Source organism: Jaculus jaculus, chromosome X (assembly GCF_020740685.1).
Source record: "Jaculus jaculus isolate mJacJac1 chromosome X, mJacJac1.mat.Y.cur, whole genome shotgun sequence".
NCBI lineage: Eukaryota > Metazoa > Chordata > Mammalia > Rodentia > Dipodidae > Jaculus > Jaculus jaculus.
In genome coordinates this window covers 62,784,837-62,794,270 of record NC_059125.1, presented here as the reverse complement: position 1 = coordinate 62,794,270, position 9,434 = coordinate 62,784,837, and positions in this window count along the sequence as shown.

Sequence of the window (9,434 nt, the reverse complement as noted above, 5' to 3'; positions counted from 1 at the left end):
TTGCAAGCAGAGAAGGGGGATACACCCTGACCTCCTGTCACTGAAAACGAAGTCCAGACACATGAGCCCCTTTGTGCATCAGGTTTTATGTGGGTACTAGGGAATTGAACCCAGGTTTTCAGGATTTGCAAGCAAGTGCCTTTAGCTGCTGAGCCATCTCTCCAGCCCTTTTATTAGGTTTTATTTTATTTATTTTCTTTTTTGTTTTTCGAGGTACAGTCTCACTCTATCCCAGGCTGACCTGGAATTCACTATGGAGTCTCAGGGTGGGCTCGAACTCATGGCAATCCTCCTACCTCTGCCTCCCGAGTGTTGGGATTAAAGGCATGTGCCACCATGCCCGACTTATTTTATTTTTAATGTACAATTTTTTTTTCAAATTTCTTAAAAGGTAATCTTTGTTCAATTTCTTTGTAAAAACATTGGTCATCATTTAACATACAGTGACAACAAAATGCACCCCTCTGACATGCACTAACAAGTCAAGAAATCATAACACATGAACAATGCCACGTTTGAACACAGTACTAACGCAGCTCATGGTGCATCTCACCGGAGCTCCACAGCTCAGCAGTTGCTATGAGAACCAAGGAGATCCAGTTCAGTCAGAGTAAGATTCTCTGTGGCGAGTAACATGGAACTGTGAGCATGTGAAAGGAAATCATATTGTGCAAAGCACTGTATTATATCAGAACAAGAGCTTGAAAAATGTACACCTTCGATCAGACAAAGGGACTTTGTTTTTGAAAATTGAGTGTCTGAATGACCCACATATTTGTATTGCGACTGAATGAGAATATTTTAATATGAATGTTATATATTTAATATTTCTGCAACTCAAGCAACGCTGAAGATTTTCAATTAAGATTATTTTAATTCTCTTAATAATATAAATTCTGCTAAAATAGAATTGGCTTATTTAATGCATAATGTTTTATTGACAACTTCTCTACTTACAGATAATAAACCATGATAATTCCCTCTCCTCTCCCACTTTCCCCTTCACAGCTCACTCTCCATCATATTCCCTCCCTCTCTCTGTTAGTCTCTCTTTTATTTTGATGTCATCATCTTTCCCTCCTATTATGAGAGTCTTGTGAAGGTATTTCTAGGCACTGCGAGGTCATGGATATCAAGGCCAATTTTTATCTGGATGGTTGCATTGTAAGGAGTCATACCCTTCCTTTGGCTCTTACATTCTTTTTTTTTAATTTTTAAAATTTTTATTAGCATTTTCCATGATTATAAAAAAAAATCCCATGGTAATTCCCTCCCTCCCCACCCCCCACACTTTCCCCTTTGAAATTCCATTCTCCATCATATTACCTCCCCATCACAATCATTGTACTTACAAATATACAATATCAACCTATTAAGTACCCTCCTCCCTTCCTTTCTCTTCCTTTTATGTCTCCTTTTTAACTTACTGGCCTCTGCTACTAAGTATTTTCATTCTCACGCAGAAGCCCAATCATCTGTAGCTAGTATAAGAGAGAACATGTGGCGCTTGGCTTTCTGGGCCTGGGTTACCTCACTTAGTATAATCCTTTCCAGGTCCATCCATTTTTCTGCAAATTTCATAACTTCATTTTTCTTTACCGCTGAGTAGAACTCCATTGTATAAATGTGCCACATCTTCATTATCCACTCATCAGTTGAGGGACATCTAGGCTGGTTCCATTTTCCAGCTATTATAAATTGAGCAGCAATAAACATGATTGAGCATGTATTTCTAAGGAAATGAGATGAGTCCTTTGGATATATGCCTAGGAGTGCTATAGCTGGGTCATATGGTAGATCAATCTTTAGCTGTTTTAGGAACCTCCACACTGTTTTCCACAATGGCTGGACCAGATTGCATTCCCACCAGCAGTGCAGAAGGGTTCCTCTTTTTCCACATCCCCGCCAACATTTATGATCATTTGTTTTCATGATGGTGGCCAATCTGACAGGAGTGAGATGGAATCTCAATGTAGTTTTAATCTGCATTTCCCTGATGGCTAGTGACGTGGAACATTTTTTAGATGCTTATATGCCATTCGTATTTCTTCCTTTGAGAATGCTCTATTTAGCTCCATAGCCCATTTTTTGATTGGCTTGTTTGATTCCTTATTATTTAACTTTTTGAGTTTTTTGTATATCCTAGATATTAATCCTCTATCAGATATATAGCTGGCGAAGATTTTTTCCCATTCTGTAGGTTGCCTCTTTGCTTTTTTCACTGTGTCCTTTGCAGTGGCTCTTACATTCTTTCAGCCACCTCTTCCACAATGGACCCTGAGCCTTGGAGGATGTGGTAGAGATGTTTCAGTGCTGAGCACTCCTCTATCACTTCTTCTCAGCACTATGGTGCCCTATGGATCATCCCAGTGGTCACCACCATCTGAAAAGAGAAGCTTTTCTAACCCAAAGTGAGAGGAGCATTAATATATGAATATAAACTTTAAGTGTATTGTTTACAGGGCAGTTTGGTGAGAATAATATATGCATTTAACCAGACAAGAGGAGGCTTTACACCCCTAAGGCTCATGACCTCCCCTGCCATAGGCTTTTTTGTTTTGTTTTGTGAGGTAGGGTCTCACTTTAGCTCAGGCTGACCTGGAATTCACTCTAGTCTCAGGGTGGCCTCAAACTCATAGTGATCCTTCTACTTCTGCCTCCCATGTGCTGGGATTAAAGGCATGCACTACCACACCCAGCTTAACATAAATTTTTGATTAGGTTTTCAGTACTAGGCATGTATTCCCTCCCATAGAGCAGGCCTCCAATCCAATTAGAGAGCAGTTGATTTCCCCCAGAATAAATATGCCACTATTGCACCTGTTCAGTCATTTGTCCTGTCTGGCCAAACTTGAGGCTTCCAGTGTCCACTGTTTTACTGTTGATGACTTATGTCTCCCATAGGGCTACATGCAGTGCAGCTTTTTCCAGCTTTCAGTCTGCTATTCTATAGGGAGAAGGTTTTCATTTCAGCCCCACTTTGATTTCTCAGTGACCTTGCTGCCCAGACATGTGGAGTCTTTAGCAATAGGGTCTTAACATCTATTTCACAAGGGAAACCAAGAGCCTTGGTAATAGCCTGTAATGATTTGGAGGCAACAGGGACCTCCTTGGCCAATATGTCACTGGAAGGAATCCTATCCCTGGCACTAAAAAATTTCTAGTAACAATGGCTTCTTGGTATGCCATTATCCAAAAAGTAGGCTTTCATATGTCTTATTCAGCATATCTTGAATTTTGATTGACCCTCTCTCCACCCTTCTTTTCCTCAATCTCTTCCCCTGGCCTTGCTTAGGCTATTCCACTCCCTGTAAACTGTTCTTCTACTTACATATATAACATCCCCTGAACTCCTTTCTTCTCCTCCCTCCCTCCCTTGCATTTTTCTAGCTTACTGGTCTCTGCTACTGATTTTTGGTTCCAGCTCACACACAAGTCTAAACATTTATAGCTAGGATCAACATATGAGAGATAACATGTGGCATTTAGCTTTTTGGGCCTGGGTTACCTCACCTAGTATAATCCTTTCCAGATCCATCTATTAGGTTTTATTTTGAGATAGCATCTCACTTTGTTACATAGGTGGCCTTGAACTTGCTCTGTAGCCCAGGTAGGCCTTGAACATGCAATCCTTTCACCTTAACCTTGTGAGTAGCTGAGATTATATGCACCACTAAGACAGGCTCTAATTTTTAAGTTGCTTTCAAAAAATCTTTTTGAAGGGAAGAGAAAGGAGGGGAGGTGGGTACTTAATAGGTTGGTATTGTATATGTGTAAGTACAATGATTGAGATGGGGAGGTAATATGATGGAGAATGGAATTTCCAAGGGGAAAGTATGGGGCGGGGGAGGGAGGGTATTACCATGGGGTATTTTTTTTTATAATCATGGGAAATGTTAATAAAAAATAAAAAATAAAAAATGAAACAAAAAATCCTTTTGAAGGGAAGAGAAAGGAAGGGAGGAGGGTACTTAATAGGTTGGTATTGTATATATGTAAGTACAATGATTGAGATGGGGAGGTAATATGATGGAGAATGGAATTTCAAAGGGGAAAGTGTGTGCGGGGGGAGGGAAGGTATTACTATGGGATTTTTTTTCATAATCATGGAAAATGTTAACTAAATTAAAAAAATCTTTTTGAGGCTGTAGAGATGGCTCAGTGGTTTAAGGCACTTGTCTGAATAGCCTGATGGCTTAGGTTTGATTCCCTAGTACTCACATAAAGCCAGATGCTGTGTAAGTGGTGCATGCATCTGGATTTTGTTTGCAGTGGTAAGAGGCCCTGGTGTGCCCATTCTTACTCCCATCCTCTCTCTGACACTCTCTCCTTGCAAATAAATGAATTAAAATATTTTAAAAGCCGGGTGTGGTGACATACACCTTTAATCCCAGCACTTGGGAGGCAGAGGTAGGAGGATCACTGTGAGTTCAAGGCCACCCTGAGACTACAGAATGAATTCCAGGTCAGCCTAAGCTAAAGTGAGACCCTACCTCGAAAAACCAAAAATAAAATATGTATCTTTTAAAAAAATATATTGTTGCTAGATATGGTGGCACATGCCTTTGATCCCAGCACTTGGGAGGCAGAAGTAGGGGGATAGCTGTGAGCTTGAGGCCAGCCTGAGACTACTGTATAGTGAATTCCAGGTAAGCCTGGGCTAGTGTGAGACCCTACCTCAAAAAACTTAAGCTGGAGAGATGGCTTAGCAGTTAAGGTGCTTGCCTGTGAATCCTAAGGACCCAGATTTGATTACCCAGCATCCACATAAGCCAGTTGTACAAAGTGGCACCTGCCTTTGGAATTCGTTTGCAGTGGCAGGAGGCCCTGGTGTGCCCATTCTCCACCCCCCCCCATCGATCTGCCACTCTCTCTTTCATAAATAAATAAGCAAATAAATAAATAAATAAAGGTGCTCTTTATAGATTTTGGAAATCAGATAATTAACAGCACTTGGTTTCTGAATATTTCCCATTGTGTTGGCTATCTTCGTTTTCTTAATTTTTTTTTTGTGTGTGTATGTATGGGCATATGTTTGCTGCACACATTTGTAGAGATCAGAGGACAACTTCAGGGTGCTGATCCTTGCTTTTTACTTTGTTGAGCCAGAGTATCTCTTGTTTTGTCTCTGTGACTTCCAGAGTAGCTGGCTTATGAGCTTTAAGATTCTCTTGATTTCACCTTTCATTGTAGGTGCCTTGGGTTTACAGATGTGTGTGCTGCTCCTATCTGTGACTTTACATAGATTCTGAGATCTGATCTCCAGTATTGGGCTTGCACAGAAAGTACTTTCAGCCACGGAGTCAGTCATTTATATCAACCCTTAATTTCTTTTTTTGTAACACTATTGTTGAGGTATAATCTACATGCCAAACAGTTCATACAACTGAATGGATTTTAATATATGCATTCCTCTCACTACCATCAATTTCTAAACATTTTCATAAATGTTTCATAAAGAAACTTCATACTTACTTGAAGTTTGTCTGAGATGCTGAGTTCTGTAGTCAGCCCAAGATACAAGTTTATGGTAAAGTTTTTCACTTCATAACACAGAAATCGCAGTTTTTCTAGTGTAAACAAGGTTATAGCGTGGTTATTACTGATTCACTGAGGTAGTATTTTATAAAAATAACAACTCAAAGCCTGCTGTGGTGGCACATGCCTTTTAATCTCAGCACTCAGGAGGCAGAGGTACGAGGATAGCTGCGAGTTCGAGGCCACCCTGAGACTACATAGTGAATTCGAGGTCAGCCTGGGCTAGATAGAGATCCTACCTTGAAACACCAGAAAAAAAACTTGATAATTGCATTTCCTAAGGGAACCACATCCTAATTAATGCTTTTACAGGCCATACACCTATGTGCTAAAAACACTTTCATATGGCCAATTCATTTTGGGTAGGTGGAAGTGGTGATTGTTGGTGGTTGTAGTGTTGATGGAGTGTGTGTATGTGTGTGACTTTTTTAACAACTTTTATTTATTTGAAAGAGAGAGAGAGAAAGGGTGTGTGAGAGAGAATAGAGGGCCTACAGCCACTACAAACTCCAGATGCATGTACCAACTTGTGCATCTGGCTTATGTGGATCCTGGGGAAATTGAAACTGGGTCTTTTGGTTTTGCAGGCAAGCGCCTTGACCACTAAGCCATCTCTGCAGCCTGTGTTTATATTTTATTATTTTTTTCGTTGAGAGAGAAAGAGGCAAAGAGATAGAAAGAGAGAGAGAGAGAGAAAGCTGGAGAGAGAGAATGGGCACATCAGGGCATCTAGCCACTGCAAATGAACCCCAGATGCATGTGCCACCTTTTGAGATAGGGTCTCACTGTAGTTCAGGCTGATCTGGAATTCACTATGTAATCTCAGGGTGGCCTCAAACTCACAGTGATCCTCCTACCTCTGCCTCCTGAGTGCTGGGATTAAAGGCGTGCACCACCATGCCCGGCCTCTGGATTCTTACCTGTACTTTATTTATTTATTTATTTGCCCTGGATTGAAATTTCAACTGGGGTTCTTCCATCCTCACACACCTCTGTGCCTTTAAGTCCTTGGAGTCTGTAGCAGGGGCAGTTGGAAACACTGTTCTTAGATTTTTCATTTGGCTTTTATCCATTGGCTGTGGGGCCTTGCTACAGGGTTCCTGGCTGCTGTTTTCCACTCCTGCTACGGATGCTATTTCCAAGGTCTCCACCTGCTCAGTGGGGCTTTGGTTCACAGATTAATTGTCCCTGTGAGGGTCAGTGTCAGTTGGACTGGAGATGGTCAGGAAGGCCACACTCTCTCCACTTGTGCCAGCGAGTTTTGGAGGCACCATGCCACTTCATACCTGTTTGGGTTGTGGCAGATCCTCTGCACAGATTGAACATAAGCACCCCTTATAAAAATACTGTCTTGCTTCTCTCTTTACACATACCCCATCCCTGGGGCAAGGTTCAGCCACTCAAGTGAGTCTGGCTTGTGGGAAGTCCATCTAGTGGCTTCCTCTCTACTGCCTGTCCACCCATGAGCTAGTCTACTGGGTCCCAAATGTAGTTTCGTCTACCTTTCTGTTTCTATGAGAAAATGCTGGTCATTTCACCTATCAAGAATCTGTTACATTTTCGGAGCCAGACTGTTTGGGATCGTGTTCAGTCATAGTTCCATTATTTCATCGCAGAAGAGAACAAACAGGCAGGCTGAGCTATGGTGTCTTTCTACCCAGTCCTGTCTGGTGAACCTGCAGGCTCCTCACCTGGGGGTCTCTCAGGATCCACACTCCTGGACACCTGTAGGCTGTACATACTCCAGCCAGTGAGACACACCAAGGTAGCTTATATGGCATAGGACACAGGTGAAGTATGACTCCTGAGACAAGTGCTCAGACCTTAGGAGTTGTGACTGTTCTTGGAATTCCAAACTGGTATCCTTGCCCTGGGAGGGCAGCTCTGCCCCAGCCTTCTCCAATTCAGGAGGCTCTTGGTGCTCTCCCTTCCTTCTATTACTTTGGCTTTTCTAAGGTTCTGTCATGGTGGTAGTCCTGCTATGTAGCTTGTCGTGGGTGGGACCCCTTGGCACGCAGTTTTACTCTACGGTATTGATCACTCTTGTGTTCTTTAAGTGCACATTTTTACAACTTCATATTAGTGAGAAGAAAATTGCATAGAGTTCTCTCACATTGACAGGGTTTTAACAGTTCTAATAGTGGTTCAATAATTTGGAACTTTGACAATACTAGGCAAGTACTCTACTCTGAGCCACATCTCCAATAAAAACTAACTTGAATTCTATAACCAATAGATTGGAAATGCTATTGTATTATTAATGTTTTAAAATTTTTTTGTTTTGGTTTTTATTTATTTGAGAGAAAGAGAGAGAGTGTGTGTGCCCCATGACCTCCAGCCATTGCAAAAGAACTCCAAATGCATGCGTTCCCTTGTGCATCTGGCTTACGTGGGTCCTGGAGAATTGAACCAGGATCCTTTGGCTTTGCAGGCAAATGCCTTAAGCGCTAAGCCATCTCTCTAACCAATGTTTTTTAAATCTTTTTGTTGTTGTTGTTTTTCAAGGTAGGCTCTCACTAGCCCAGACTGACCTATAACTCACTCTGTAGTCCCAGGCTGGCCTCAAACTCCTGTTGATCCTCCTATCTCAGTCTCTGGAGTACTGGGATTAAAGGTTTATGCCAACACCTCAGTTCTATCTTTCCTTTATAATAACTTTTTTTTTTTTTTTTTTACTAATTTAAAGTAACACATTTGTGGAAAATACAAGTTGAGAAATATAAAGTATAATTAAGAATGCAAAATTAGGACTGGAGAGATGGTTTAGTGGTTAAGATATCTGCCTGCAAAACCTAACGACCCTAGTTAAATTCCCCAGTACCCACATACAGTAAGATGCACAAAGTGGTGCATGTGTCTGGAATTTGTTTGTAGCAACTGGAGGTCCTGGCGTGCCCATTCTGTCTGTCTGTCTTCTATCGCTCTCTGCTTGCAAATAAATAAATAATTTTTTTTTAAAGAATGCCAAACTGGGGCTGGAGAAACGGCTTAGCGGTTAGGCGCTTGCCTGTGAAGCCTAAGGACCCTGGTTTGAGGCTTGCTTCCCCAGGACCCACGTTAGCCAGATGCGCTAGAGGGCGCATGCGTCTGGAGTTCGTTTGTAGTGGCTGGAGACCCTGGAGCGCCCATTCTCTCTCTCTCCCTCTCTCTATCTGCCTCTTTCTCTCTCTGTCTGTCATTCTCAAATAAATTTTTAAAAAATGCAAAACTAGGGCGGGGTTTGGTGACAGACACTTTTAATCCCAGCACTTGGGAGGCAGGGATAGGAGAGTCACCGTGATTCCAGGTCAGCCTGGACTAGATTGAAATCCTACCTCGAAAAAAACTAAACAAAACAAAGAAATAGGCTAGAGAGGCGGCCATGGTGGTGCATGCATTTAATCCCAGCACTCAGGAGGCAGAGGTAGGAGGATTGCTGCGAGTTTAAGGCCACCCTGAGACTACATAATGAATTCCAGGTCAGCCTGGGCTAAAGTGAGACCCTACCTCAAAAAACCAAACCAAACCAAACCAAACCAAACCAAACCAAAGCAAAACAAACAAAAAGAAATAGGCTGGAGAGTTGGCTTAGTGTTTAAGACACTTGCTTGCAAAGCCAAAACACCCAGGTTCAATTCCCCAGGACCCACATAAAGCCAGAAGCACAAGGTGGCACATGTGTCTGGAGTTTGTCTGCAACCGCTGGAGGCCCTGGTGTGCCCATTCTCACTCTTTCTCTATCTCCTCGTTCGTTCTTTCTCTCTCTTTCAAATAAACAAATAAATCATGTATATATATATATATATATATATATATATATATATATTTGGTTTTTCGAGGTAGGGTCTCACTGTAGCCCAGGCTGACCTGGAATTCAGTATGGAGTCTCAGGGTGGCCTCGAACCCAATGCGATTCT